At 53.1% G+C, this 15,000-nt stretch overlaps 2 non-coding genes and 1 pseudogene across 2 annotated transcripts; all 3 read left to right on the forward strand.

The window, feature by feature from the left end:
- Nucleotides 1-1,451: 1,451 nt before the first annotated feature.
- LOC123666348 lies at nt 1,452-3,354 on the forward strand. The gene has a single exon (XR_006745242.1). It is a non-coding gene; the product is annotated as a small subunit ribosomal RNA (ribosomal RNA).
- A 265-nt stretch (nt 3,355-3,619) lies between these two features.
- On the forward strand, nt 3,620-3,776 carry LOC123666330. Its single transcript, XR_006745226.1, has one exon. It is a non-coding gene; the product is annotated as a 5.8S ribosomal RNA (ribosomal RNA).
- A 678-nt stretch (nt 3,777-4,454) lies between these two features.
- Nucleotides 4,455-7,706, forward strand: LOC123666310 (annotated as a pseudogene).
- The last annotated feature ends 7,294 nt before the right edge of the window (nt 7,707-15,000 follow it).

Genomic DNA, 15,000 nt, shown 5'->3' on the forward strand with positions numbered 1-15,000 from the left:
TCTTTTATTATATCTTTATATGTATGTAGTCTTTGACGACATAACCATAAATTATTATACGCACATATATGCTTTATTTTTTTTTTTTTTTTTTTTTTTTTTTTTTTTTTTTTTTTTTTTTTTTTTTTTTTATCGTCCCTGTTCGTTTCTTTTCTTTATACACACAATGATAATAAATAACAATAATAAAAATAAATACACAAAGCGATGCATGGAAATAAAGATGTACAAAGGTCTCGGCGGTCTTATCGCTAAGAGCGAGCGATTTCTTCCAGACGACTATCGGGCATACTAATGGCTGGCAACTAGGCGTAGAAAAAATAGTGAAGCGGTAGGGAAGTGTGCAAACAGTTGATAAGGAATCGGCATGTAGTTAAAAAACATTACGATATTAAAAGAAGGTAAATATACATACGTACATACATACATACATACATACATACATACATACATACATACATACATACATACATACATACATACATACATACATACACACATACGTACATAGACGATACATAGATGATACATAGATAAGTGCATAGATGCATAGATGCATAGATGCATAGATGCATAGATGCATAGAGATACATAGATACAAACAAACAAACTCATTCGAGCGACGGAGGATCGAACTGAACGTCAATTTCGTCGCGGCGCATGTCCGTGTGGTGACGGTCCGGTCGGGTGGCGCGTCTCTCGAAACTCTACCGAAACTAGAAACGGTAGAGAACTTCCTTTGAGGAGCGTCCGACGACTCGATTCGTCAACGCCACGTACACGTATAATGAACTTTATACGTGCTTCGAAAACTGTGCCGATCGACGGACACACGTAAGATCTCTACGTACCACGTAGACGTCGCTCATTCCGGAGTCAAATCCGAAATCCGCGTACGAATACGATTGGTCGTTTTGAGAGATTCAGTGTTTTGGCCGTTTTAATGTCGTCAATCGTCGACTTAATCGATCGTTCATGGAACTCTTAAAGATTTTCGTCACCGATGAAAAATTTACACAAAAAGACGATCTGGTACGATCACTCTGACACCGGGCGACGGTCCGCTTGTTTTGACGAATCAATTTCGTCGTCAGAATATATTACGTACACTCAGTGTGCGATCGTGTATCTCTCATTTAACTGAGCAGAGAATAAGATCTCGTAGCGAACATTCGAACCGAGCGACCGCTGCGTCGTCGTCGTCGTCGTCCTCGTTTCACATGTCGTCGTCCCGCCGAACGTATCACGCGTCGGCGAGACGGAAACTTGTATAACGTTTGGACACGCTTTCATTTTATGCCAGTCAACCGTTTGCGAGATACGCGTCTAACGCGATCGTCTCTACGGTGTGACGTCTCGCGAGGCGCTTCGCTACGTCGCGAGGCGCTTCGTCGAGAGTTACGTGCGATACGTTCGATGAATTGATTTTCATTCGACAATCGTGTGTTAGCTCCCTGGTTGATCCTGCCAGTAGTTATATGCTTGTCTCAAAGATTAAGCCATGCATGTCTCAGTGCAAGCCGTATTAAGGCGATACCGCGAATGGCTCAATATATCAGTTTTGGTTCCTTAGATCTTACTCAGTTACTTGGATAACTGTGGTAATTCTAGAGCTAATACATGCAATCAGAACTCTGACCAGTGATGGGATGAGTGCTTTTATTAGATCAAAACCAATCGACGGAGGGCGTCTCGTCCGAAGTCGTTAATTTTGATGAATCTGGATAACTTTTGCCGATCGCATGGTCCAGTACCGGCGACGCATCTTTCAAATGTCTGCCTTATCAACTTTCGATGGTAGTTTCTGCGACTACCATGGTTGTCACGGGTAACGGGGAATCAGGGTTCGATTCCGGAGAGGGAGCCTGAGAAACGGCTACCACATCCAAGGAAGGCAGCAGGCGCGCAAATTACCCACTCCCGGCACGGGGAGGTAGTGACGAAAAATAACGATACGGGACTCTTTCGAGGCCTCGTAATCGGAATGAGTACACTTTAAATACTTTAACGAGGAACAATTGGAGGGCAAGTCTGGTGCCAGCAGCCGCGGTAATTCCAGCTCCAATAGCGTATACTAAAATTGTTGCGGTTAAAAAGCTCGTAGTTGCATTTGTGCGCCGCGCTGCCGGTGCACCGCATCCGCGGTGATACCGACACGTCTGCGGAGCATATCGTCGGTGAGCCGGCGGTAAAACGCCGGTTCAATATCAAAATCCTATCGCGGTGCTCTTCGGTGAGTGTCGAGGTGGGCCGACAATTTTACTTTGAACAAATTAGAGTGCTCAAAGCGGGCTCAAAATGCCGCTTGAATATTTCGTGCATGGAATAATAGAATATGATCTCGGTTCTATTTTGTTGGTTTTCAGAACTCCGAGGTAATGATTAATAGGGATAACTGGGGGCATTCGTATTGCGACGTTAGAGGTGAAATTCTTGGATCGTCGCAAGACGAACATCAGCGAAAGCATTTGCCAAAGGTGTTTTCATCAATCAAGAACGAAAGTTAGAGGTTCGAAGGCGATTAGATACCGCCCTAGTTCTAACCGTAAATATGTCATCTAGCGATCCGCCGACGTTACTACAATGGCTCGGCGGGCAGCTTCCGGGAAACCAAAGATTTTGGACTCCGGGGGGAGTATGGTTGCAAAGCTGAAACTTAAAGGAATTGACGGAAGGGCACCACCAGGAGTGGAGCCTGCGGCTTAATTTGACTCAACACGGGAAATCTCACCAGGCCCGGACACCGGAAGGATTGACAGATTAACAGCTCTTTCTTGATTCGGTGGGTGGTGGTGCATGGCCGTTCTTAGTTGGTGGAGCGATTTGTCTGGTTAATTCCGGTAACGAACGAGACTCTAGCCTGCTAAATAGGCGTCGTCATTTAGGTGTGTCCGATTTCGGTCGGACAACTCACTGGCGGCGTATTAAAATTCTTCTTAGAGGGACCGGCGGCTTCGAGCCGCACGAGATTGAGCAATAACAGGTCTGTGATGCCCTTAGATGTCCTGGGCCGCACGCGCGCTACACTGAAGGAATCAGCATGTTCTCCCTGGCCTAGAGGCCCGGGCAACCCGTTGAAACTCCTTCGTGCTGGGGATTGGGGTTTGCAATTATCCCCCATAAACGAGGAATTCCTAGTAAGCGCGAGTCATAAGCTCGCGTTGATTACGTCCCTGCCCTTTGTACACACCGCCCGTCGCTACTACCGATTGAATGATTTAGTGAGGTCTTCGGACCGACACGCGGTGGCTTCACGGCCGTCGGCGTTGCTGGGAAGTTGACCAAACTTGATCATTTAGAGGAAGTAAAAGTCGTAACAAGGTTTCCGTAGGGGAACCTGCGGAAGGATCATTAACGAAACTGCCGTATTGCGAGACGTATCGCCCTCGAGCGTGAAGTTTCTGCGATATACGCGTAGTGACGCTAATAGACATTCTGTTCAACGACGGAAAAAAAACGACGTTGAACAAAAAAACAAAATATAAAAGTCGCGCGCACCGTTTCGCGGTGACCGACCGTACATTTTATTTATTTATTTTTTTTTTTTTTATTTTTATAAGACTCTTAACGAATCTTATTCAATTAATACGATGTAGATTTCGATCTACAACGAAACCATTACCCTGGACGGTGGATCACTTGGCTCGCGGGTCGATGAAGAACGCAGTTAACTGCGCGTCATAGTGTGAACTGCAGGACACATTTGAACATCGACATTTCGAACGCACATTGCGGTCCGTGGAGAAACATCCAGGACCACTCCTGTCTGAGGGCCGGCTGCATAAATACATATATCACACTGTACGTTCGTATATAAATTCGTTTATTACGATCGTACATATGACGGTCTCCGTATGTCTCAATCAGAGACTTCGGTCCGTTTAAATATTGTTAACGTTCGATACGGAGCGAATAAGCGTATATGCGTATATGTGCCGTGTGTGCGCGCGCGTATATTGCGTTTACGTCGATGCGAGAGACAGCGGTACAGGTTTCGACCTGTACCCGTATCTCGCGTACGTACGCGCAGCTCGACGTTCTCGTCTCGAAGACGACGACGTCCCGCGTCTCTCCGTCCTTTCGGTGACGTCGCGCGCGTATAGTCTTAGAAAACAAACTAACGACTATACATATGCGCGCTTCTATGTCGACGGGGTAAACGGAGAGCGATGCGGCGACGTCGCGCAGTCCGAGAGACACGGATCGTCGTTCTATCGCGCGCGTCCTGTACGTTATACGCACGCGAATCATCCGAGTATCGTTCGCACGAACGACGACGCGCGTACGCGTATGCCGTCGCGTAGTCGTCGCGGTAGGCGGACTCGACGTCCGAAGAGCGCGTCGACGCCGACGCCGACGTCGAAGACGGGACTCTAACGAGACCCCCGTCTCTCGGCGTACCTTCGGCGCCGTCGCGTCGACGGATATCGCGTCTGCCTCGTTTTTTTTATCGTTGGCCTCAGATCAGGGAGGATCACCCGCCGAATTTAAGCATATTAGTAAGCGGAGGAAAAGAAACTAACCAGGATTTCCTTAGTAGCGGCGAGCGAACAGGAAATAGCCCAGCACTGAATCCCGCGGTTGTAACGATCGCGGGAGATGTGGTGTTCGGGAGGTATCGCTTTCTCGTCGTCGCCACTCCTGTCCAAGTTCGTCTTGAACGGGGCCGTTTTCCCGTAGAGGGTGCCAGGCCCGTAGCGACGGAGCGAGACGGCGAGAGGTACACTCCTCAGAGTCGGGTTGCTTGAGAGTGCAGCCCTAAGTGGGTGGTAAACTCCATCTAAGGCTAAATATTACCGCGAGACCGATAGCGAACAAGTACCGTGAGGGAAAGTTGAAAAGAACTTTGAAGAGAGAGTTCAAGAGTACGTGAAACCGTTCAGGGGTAAACCTGCGAAACTCGAATGAACGAACGGAGAGATTCATCGTCAATCGGCGGCGTACGGGCGCGCGCCTCGATGTCGAACGCCTCCCCTCGCGGGTGCGTCGTGCGGCACGGGTCGCGTCCGTCGACGTCCGTCGACGGCGTGCACTTCTCTCTAAGTAATACATCGCGACCCGTTCGATGTCGGTCTAAGCGCCGTTCGGGAGTCCAGTCGTCGTGTTAACGCACCGCTATTGGACCGTGACGGTGGCCGATCGGCCGTCGGACGGTAGTACAAAGTCGTACTTTTATACGAATCGCGCACGCGCCTCGCGCGCGTCCGGCCCGACGCAAGCGAACGCCGTACAATGTCGACGTCCTGCCCGAGTGCGGACGTTGACGCGGCGCTGCTGTCGTCGCAGCCGTGCTGTCTCGGACCGTGCGCGTATCCGTCTGCGATGATTCATTTTCGGGCACTCGCAGGACCCGTCTTGAAACACGGACCAAGGAGTCTAGCATGTGTGCGAGTCATTGAGATTATTCAACGTAAAACTGAAAGGCGTAACGAAAGTGAAGGCGCGCGCTAAACCGCGCGCTCAGGGAGGATGGAGCGTCGGTCTCGATCGATCTCTCGCACTCCCGAGGCGTCTCGTTTCCAATCCGTGAATGTAGGCGCGCTCTGAGCACAGATGCTGGGACCCGAAAGATGGTGAACTATGCCTGGTCAGGTCGAAGTCAGGGGAAACCCTGATGGAGGACCGTAGCGATTCTGACGTGCAAATCGATCGTCGGAACTGGGTATAGGGGCGAAAGACTAATCGAACCATCTAGTAGCTGGTTCCGTCCGAAGTTTCCCTCAGGATAGCTGGCGTCGATTATTAACAGTCCCATCCGGTAAAGCGAATGATTAGAGGCATTGGGGCCGAAACGACCTCAACCTATTCTCAAACTTTAAATGGGTGAGAACTCCGGCTTACTCGAACGATGAAGCCGGAGATCTGATGACGGTGCCAAGTGGGCCAATTTTGGTAAGCAGAACTGGCGCTGTGGGATGAACCAAACGTAGTGTTAAGGCGCCTAAAAAACGCTCATGGGACACCATGAAAGGCGTTGGTCGCTCATGACAGCAGGACGGTGGCCATGGAAGTCGGAATCCGCTAAGGAGTGTGCAACGACTCACCTGCCGAAGCAACCAGCCCTGAAAATGGATGGCGCTGAAGCGTTTTGCCTATACACTACCGTTACGGGCACGTGCGACGTTGTACGTTTTGCGTCATTATGCCGTAACGAGTAGGACGTGCGCGGCGGAGTGCGCAGAAGGGTCTGGGCGTGAGCCCGCTTGGAGCCTCCGTCGGTGCAGATCTTGGTGGTAGTAGCAAATACTCCAGCGAGGCCCTGGAGGACTGACGTGGAGAAGGGTTTCGCGTGAACAGTAGTTGCTCGCGAGTCAGTCGATCCTAAGCTCAAGGAGAGATCTTATGTCGATGTGGCGTGTTTTCTTTTATATTATATTATATATAAACCGAATAACGCCCTTTGAGCGAAAGGGAATCCGGTTCCTATTCCGGAACCCGGCAGCGGAACCGTTTCAATAATCGTTCCCTCGTTTCAAAGCGAGTGTTCGACGGGGTAACCCAAAGTGGCCTGAAGACGCCGCCGAGGGGTCCGGGAAGAGTTTTCTTTTCTGCCTGAGCGTTCGAGTTCCATGGAATCCTATAGAAGGGAGATATGGTTCGGAACGCGAAGAGCACCGCATTTGCGGCGGTGTCCGGATACTCTCTGCGGACCTTGAAAATTCAGGTGAGGGATGTACGTGGAGATGTCGCGCCGGTTCGTACCCATATCCGCAGCAGGTCTCCAAGGTGAAGAGCCTCTAGTCGATAGAATAATGTAGGTAAGGGAAGTCGGCAAATTGGATCCGTAACTTCGGAATAAGGATTGGCTCTGAGGACCGGGGCGTGTCGGGTTTGGACGGGAAGCGGATGCGGCCGGTGCCGGGCCTGGTCGATGCTCGTTCGTCTCTCTCGGGGGGCGTTCGGGCGGAATCCGGACCCGCGTTCCGGCCTTCCGCGGATCTTCCTAGCCGTAAGGCCGCGTCGGTTTCGTCTCGTGCGCGATCGGCGCGGTTCTGTACGACCGCCGTTCAACGGTCAGCTCAGAACTGGCACGGACAAGGGGAATCCGACTGTCTAATTAAAACAAAGCATTGCGATGGCCCTCGCGGGTGTTGACGCAATGTGATTTCTGCCCAGTGCTCTGAATGTCAACGTGAAGAAATTCAAGCAAGCGCGGGTAAACGGCGGGAGTAACTATGACTCTCTTAAGGTAGCCAAATGCCTCGTCATCTAATTAGTGACGCGCATGAATGGATTAACGAGATTCCCGCTGTCCCTATCTACTGGAAGTGTCCCTATCTGTGGAAAATCTTCGGATTCCCGCGATCCACGTGGATTTAGTTTTCGTCGCACGTGCTGGCTACCACAGGGGGGTATTTTTAGAAATTGTGCCAACTACTGCTGTCAGCTGCCATCTGTCATATGACATTTGACATCTGACGGCTACTGACATTTGTCATTTGACATCCGACATTGACAGCTGTCATTGTCGTGCTGGACTCGTGCGAATTGGCTCATTTTTATTTTTATTTTACTTTTATCTTTTATAGTTTGTTTTATTTTATTTTAATTTTTCTTTTTCTTTTTTTTTTTTTTGGCTTATTTTAATTTCTCTTAGTTTGTTTAGTTATTTTTAAATTAATTATAGTTGTCGTTAGTTTACTGTTAGTTATTAGTAATTTTAATATTTAGATTAGTGTAGTATAGAATAGTACTTTCAGATTAGTGACACTTTAAGCGCAGATGACGGACTCCGACGAGGGGGGTCCTCCCCCTGGTGGAACGCCGCAGGCCTTCCAACCGCGTAGGTCCCTGCTGCGTACGCCGCCGACCCCTCGTGTGTATCATACGAGTGGGGAAGACGACGTGAATTTGAATCAGGCAATCGCCAGCGCGACAGCGCGGAAGGTCTACGACGACGTCATGCAGGTGCTGTCGCCGCCCAGAGATACCTCCGCGACCATCCAGCCGACAAGGTCGAAGCATCTTCTGTCGCCTGAAGAGATGGGGGCTCAGAAAAAGCAGCGCAGACGGCAGGCGAGACAGTGCTCAGCGGCGAGGACGACCCTTGCTCTTCCCGGCGACGCAAACGCGGACTTTAGCGCTGCGGAACCGGGGACGCCGATGACTGCAGACTTCCGCACCCCTTGCTCGACCGATGAAGAAGACAGCAGGCGCGATGCTACAGCCGGTGACCTGGCACACAGCTCCCCGCGGGCACTGCTGTCGCTAGCCAGCAGTGCTGCAAGGCACATCGGAGACGTCATAAAGTCTCCGATTGCAAAGTTAAATAAAGCAGACAGTGCCAGCGTAACCCAGGACCTCGCCACCATAATGGAAGTTGTGTCGCATCTGGCAATAGCACTGGCAGAATCAGAGAAACAGGTAGACGTGACGAAGACACGAGCAGCCGTCCTGCAATCTTGTTTGGAAGAGGAGAAGGCAAGGTCGGCAAACGCGGAAGTCAAGGCCGAGCGAGCGGTCACAGCCATTGCGGCATCAGGGCAGATAACAGCTGGGAAGGTGTCGTATGCAGACAAACTTAAGACGCAATCGGGACCTGTGGTCGCCCTGTATCCGACACAAAAAGGAGCTGAGCTGAAGACAGCTGAAGACACCAAGAGTGCACTAAAGTCCTCCGTGGCTCCCGCCGCTCTCAATATAAAGGTCGACAAAGTTAGAAGGCTAGCTGGAGCTGGAATACTAGTCCAGACTAAGACGAGAGAGGATCTGGAGAGATTAAAGTCGGCCATCCCACCTACATTGAAGGCATCAGAGCCAAGGAAACGCCAGCCATTGGTGGCCCTAAAGAACGTAGAAGGGAGAGCTGAGGACTTCGCAGCTATCCTAAAGGCACTAAAAGAGCAGAACTTCAAGGATGATCCAAATTGGCCCTTGCAAAAGTTGGAAGAAAGCTGCAAGCTGGCCTTCCGTAAAAGCAGATTTGGAGGTGAAAGGACCACAGTGGTTATGGCGTGCGACCCCAAGCTGCGAAAGGCTCTTCTCGACAAAGGCAGAGTTTACATAGGGTGGGAGGTCGTAACCGTGGACGACTTCACTACAGCGATCTGCTGCCGGCGGTGCCAGCTCTACGGCCATGGCGAGGGCTCTTGTAAGGCGGAAGCCCCGACGTGTGGTAAGTGCGGAGAAGCGGGACACAAGGCGGATGATTGCAAATCAGCAACTACGAGATGTGCCACGTGCTACAAATTCGGCCGCAGCAAGGAAGCAAGCGAGCACAAGACGGCCAGTGCGGACTGCCCTGCTCGCCGACACGCCGAAGTAAGACTGGCGGAACGCACGGCCTATTAATGGCACCACCACACATCACCGTCGGACAGGTCAACTTGGCGGGAGCTAGGACGGCCACCACTGAGCTACCCCTAGTCGCCGAGGAAATGGGGCTGGACGTCGTTCTGGTCCAGGAACATTATCCTAGCCCCCACATCATACAGCAAGAAACTTACGCCAAGGCTGGGGTATACCTGCGCAGGAGGGACATAGCATGCGCAGCACTCAGGCATCTATCGAACAGCCACTGCATGGTGTGTCACCTCCAAATAGATACGGACGGAGTGTACATCATATCGGCGTACTTTCAATACGCAGAAGACATCGACCTGCACTTGCGACATCTAGAAACGGTGCTAGCGAGCCTGAGAGGCCAACGCATAATTATAGGGGTAGACTCAAACGCGCACTCTCCGATGTGGTACTGCGAGAGGAGGCAGTACACAGGACGCGGACCAGACGTCACGCACCGTCGGGAATCGATGGAGGCGTTTATCCTGGCACATGGACTCCGTTTGGCGAACGTGGAGAACCAGCCGGCAACGTTCGCTGGGCCAGCGGGCTCATCCAACATCGACCTTACTCTGACAAAAGGCACCCCGGTAACGGGGTGGAGAGTGCACGAGAATAAGATAGACAGCGACCATCGACTGATAACATTTGTGGTGGCCAAGAAGAAGACTGACAACGGGGTCGACTCGGGCGCTGAGTCGCCGGGTAAACCAATGAGGTTTCGGGATCGTGGGGTGGATTGGGCTCATTTCGAGGACCAGATCCGGCTCAGAGTGGGTACGTCTATGAAGTGGAATCGGTCTGCAACGAGAATCGCTGCTCAATTCACCAGATTGGTGAAGAGCACTGCGCTGCAGACTCTAGGTCTAAAAAGGGAGGGTACTTTTGAGCGGGGCTATGAGTGGTGGACTCCGGACCTCGATCGGCTGCGTCGGGAGTCTTACCGCCTGCGTAGGGTCTGGCAGGCTGCTCGTAAACGCGAGAGCCCCGATGAGGAGGCTGCCAGGCAGAGATTCCACTCATGTAGGCGTAGGTATAGGGTGGCAATGGAGGAGGCGCAACTTTTGCATTTTAAGAATATCGCCAATTCCGGAAACTTGGACCCATGGGGACAAGCTTACCGAGCCGCGAGTGGGAGGATTCGTCCTCCCCATAACGTAGTAAATGGCACGAAGTTTGCCGAAGGTTATGCTGGGGGCGTCGGGGAAGCCATGACGAATTTACTGAGGGCGCTGTGCCCGGACGACGACGCGGGGCGTGATACTCCGTATCACCGTCAGGTGCGCGTCATGGCGGCTCTGACACCTACAGGTGAAGATGCCCCTCCTCCGACTGTCGAGATGGTGGGGTCAGTAGTCAGGGAGCTTCCCAACACCGCACCGGGTATCGACGGGATTACCGCTCGCATAATAAAGCACGTTTGGGCAGCCGCGCCGGGTGAAACGGCAGAAGTGTTTAGGCGATGTGTCCAGGAGGGCTCTTTTCCGGGTACGTGGAAGGACGGCAGGTTGGTTGTCTTACCGAAAGGTAATGGCAAGCCTCTTGCCGACCCAAAAGCGTACCGGCCCGTCACGCTGTTGCCGATCTTTGGTAAGATTTTGGAACGCTTAATGATAAGATGCGCACCGCAAATGACGAAAGGTCTGTCGGACTGCCAGCACGGATTCACGCGAGGGCGGTCGACGGTCTCCGCGCTGAGGAGCATCCTTGGCGTGGCTCGTGGGAGCTCGTCGAAATATGTACAGGCGATATTTTTGGATATTTCTGGGGCCTTTGATAATGCCTGGTGGCCCATGATACTGCTGAAATCGAAGCGGGGGGGTTGCCCGCCTAACATCTACAGGATGCTGGCGGACTACTTCGTCGATCGAAGAGTAGGTATGTTCGTGGGCCGCTCGGTAGTGTGGAAGGAGGCCACTATGGGCTGTCCGCAGGGATCGGTGCTGGGACCTACGCTTTGGAACGTGTTGATGGACGATTTGCTTAAGCTGCCATTCCCTGGGGGGGTCAGTATCGTGGCATATGCCGACGATGTGACGATCCTGGTCGAGTCCGGTGCCCGGGCGGGCCTGGAGGAAAAATCCAGTGCGGCACTAAAGCTCGTCGGTGAGTGGGGCGCGAGAAATCGGCTGGAGTTTTCCCCTGCCAAGTCATCCACGATGACCATCAGGGGTAAGCTCCAGCGTCCGCCCACCATCAGATTCGGGAGTAACTCGATCAGGAGCGTCACGTCGACCAAGGTACTGGGGGTGGTGGTGGACGCAAGTCTGTCCTTCGCGCAGCATGCGGTGGACATAGGGGAGAGGGCGGCAAATTGCTTCGGCAAGATGTCGAGAGTGTCGGCATGCTCCTGGGGGGTTCGGTACAGTGCCCTTAAGGTACTGTACAAGGGTACTTTCGTGTCGACCGTAACGTATGCTGCAGCATGTTGGTATGAGCGTGCGTCCCTTCACGTTGTGCGGAGCGCGCTTTTGCGCACCCAGAGACCCGCCTTGGTTCTTCTAACCAAGGCGTATCGTTCGACGAGCACTGACGGACTGGCGGTTCTGGCCGGTGTGCTGCCGGCCGACCTCGAGGTGATCCGGGCGGGCAGACTAGGCGCTCTGCGCGAGTCCGCGGCTGCCAAGGAGGAGCTGCGGCGTGCCAAACTCACAGAGGCTGAGTCCGCTCTTGCCGCATGGCAGGAGCGTTGGGACACGTCGACCCACGGGAGGGAGTTGTATCGGTTTTTCCCGGATGTGAAGGCTCGTTTCAAGGCGACTTGGATCGAGCCTGACTATGAAACGTCCCAAATCTTGACAGGCCATGGGTGTTTTAGGGGGAGGCTTCACAGAATGAAGTTGTCCGCTGTGGGGTCATGCTACTGCGGCGAAGCCGCAGAGGAAGACGTACACCACGCACTCTGGGAATGTCCTCTGTATAGGGAAGAGCGTGCCCATCTGCTGGACGGCATCGTGGTGCAAGAGGTGGGTCCGGTTTACTACCGCGATCTCGTGGCTTCGGCGGCGAACTTTGGTAGGCTGCGGGATTTCGCGCGGCGATGGCATAAAATCAGGAACGACCTCGAGAAGAACGGAGGCAACGTCAGCGGAAACCATGATAGGTAACGAAGCCCATCGCAGATAGCAGTGCGCACTGTCGGCGAACACCGAAGGCGTATCTGTGTCGTCCGCCCCAGAAAGGGGAGAAGGACTAAGGGACAAGAAGTCGAGAGTAAAATAACTTGTCGGGAATGGAAGCGTGCGCACCTGAAGGGAGAGAACCCGAGACAGTAGGGTGCGCACTCCCATGTTTGGGCCCGTATAACCACGACCGGTTGATAGGGCCATGGGTTGGAGGTGGGACTTGTCCCTATCTACTGAGGACCTAGAGAGGCTAAAATCGGCAATCCCACCGACGTTAAGGGCAACGGAGCCGAGGAAGCGCCAGCCACTGGTGGCTCTTCGAAACGTGGAGGGTAAGGCCGACGATTTTGCGGCCATACTGAAGGCTCTCCACGAGCAAAATTTCAAAGGAAATGACGAATGGACTCTAGAAAAGATGCGCGACAGCTGCAAGCTGGCTTTCTACAAAAATAGATACGGAGGCGAAAGAACCACAGTGGTTATGGCGTGCGACCCTAAGCTGCGAAAGGCTCTTCTTGACAAAGGCAGAGTTTACATAGGGTGGGAGGTCGTAACCGTGGACGATTTCACAACAGCGATCTGCTGCCGGCGGTGCCAGCTTTATGGCCATGGCGAGGGCTCTTGTAAGGCGGAAGCCCCGACGTGTGGTAAGTGCGGGGAAACCGGACACAAGGCGGATGACTGCAAATCAGCAACTACGAGGTGTGCCACGTGCCACAAATTCGGCCGCAGCAAAGAGGCAAGCGAGCACAAGACGGCCAGTACGGACTGCCCTGCTCGCCGACATGCGGAAGTAAGACTGGCGGAACGCACGGCCTATTAATGGCACAACCACACATCACCGTCGGACAGGTCAACTTGGCGGGAGCTAGGACGGCCACCACTGAGCTACCCCTAGTCGCCGAGGAAATGGGGCTGGACGTCGTTCTGGTCCAGGAACATTATCCTAGCCCCCACATCATACAGTGCGATAATAACGCAAAGGCGGGGGTATACCTGCGGAGGAAGGATGTCGCATGCGCGGTACTGAGGCAACTATCCAACATGCACTGTATGGTGTGCCATCTACAACTGGATGCAGATGGCGTGTATTTAATATCTTGTTACTTCCAGTACTCGGACGACATAGACGTACATCTGCGACACCTGGAGATGGTACTAGTCAGCCTGAGAGGGAAACGTGTCATAATAGGGGTAGACTCAAACGCGCACTCTCCGATGTGGTACTGCGAGAGAAGGCAGTACACCGGACGCGGACCAGACGTCACGCACCGTCGAGAATCGATGGAAGCGTTTATCCTGGCACATGGACTCCGTTTGGCGAACGTTGAGAACCAGCCGGCAACGTTCGCTGGGCCAACGGGCTCATCCAACATCGACCTCACTCTGACGAAAGGCACCCCGGTAACGGGGTGGAGAGTGCACGTGAACCGTATTGACAGCGATCATCGCCTGATCACATTCGTGGTGGCCAAGAAGACTGACAATGGGGTCGACTCGGGCGCAGGGTCGCCGGATGAACCAATGAGGTTTCGGGATCGCGGGGTGGACTGGGCACACTTCGAGGATCAGATCCGCCTCAGAGTAGGAACGGGGATTAAGTGGAACCGGCCTGCAACGCGAATCGCTGCTCAGTTCACCAAATTGGTAAAGAGCACTGCGTTGCAGACACTGGGGCTGAAACGGGAGGGTAACCGCGAGCGGGGGTACGAGTGGTGGACTCCGGACCTCGACCGGATGCGTCGCGAGACTTACCGCCTGCGTAGGGCCTGGCAGTCTGCTCGCAAACGCGAGAGTCCCGACGAGGAGCCTGCCAGGCAAAGATTCCACACGAGTAGGCGTAGCTATAGGGTAGCTATGGAGGAGGCGCAACTCGTGCATTTTAAGAAAATCGCAAATTCCGGAAACTTCGACCCATGGGGACAAGCCTACCGAGCCGCGAGTGGGAGGATCCGTCCTCCCCATAACGTAGTAAATGGCACAAAATATGCCGAAGGTTATGCTGGGAGCGTCAGGGAGGCCATGACGAATCTCTTAAAGGCATTGTGCCCAGACGACGACACGGGGCGGGATTCTACGTACCACCGTCAGGTACGCGTCATGGCGGCTCTGACGCCTTCAGGTGGAGATGCCCCTCCTCCGACCGTCGAGATTGTGGGAAGAGTAGTCAGGGAGCTTCCCGACACCGCCCCGGGTATCGATGGGATTACGGCTCGTATTATTAAACACGTTTGGGCAGCCGCGCCGGTCGAAACAGCAGAGGTGTTTAGGCGATGTGTCCAAGAGGGCTCTTTTCCGGGCACGTGGAAGGATGGCAAGTTGGTTGTCTTACCAAAGGGTAACGGCAAGCCTCTTGCCGACCCGAAAGCGTACCGGCCCGTCACGCTGCTGCCGATTTTTGGTAAGATTTTAGAACGCTTAATGATAAGATGCGCACCGCAAATGACAAAGGGTCTATCGGACTGCCAGCACGGATTCACGCGAGGGCGGTCGACGGTCTCCGCGCTGAGGAGCATCCTTGGCGTGGCTCGTGAGAGCTCGTCGAAGTATGCGCAGGCGATATTTCTTGATATCTCTGGGGCTTTTGATAATG

Source organism: Melitaea cinxia, chromosome 25 (genome assembly GCF_905220565.1).
Source record: "Melitaea cinxia chromosome 25, ilMelCinx1.1, whole genome shotgun sequence".
Classification (NCBI taxonomy): Eukaryota; Metazoa; Arthropoda; class Insecta; order Lepidoptera; family Nymphalidae; genus Melitaea; species Melitaea cinxia.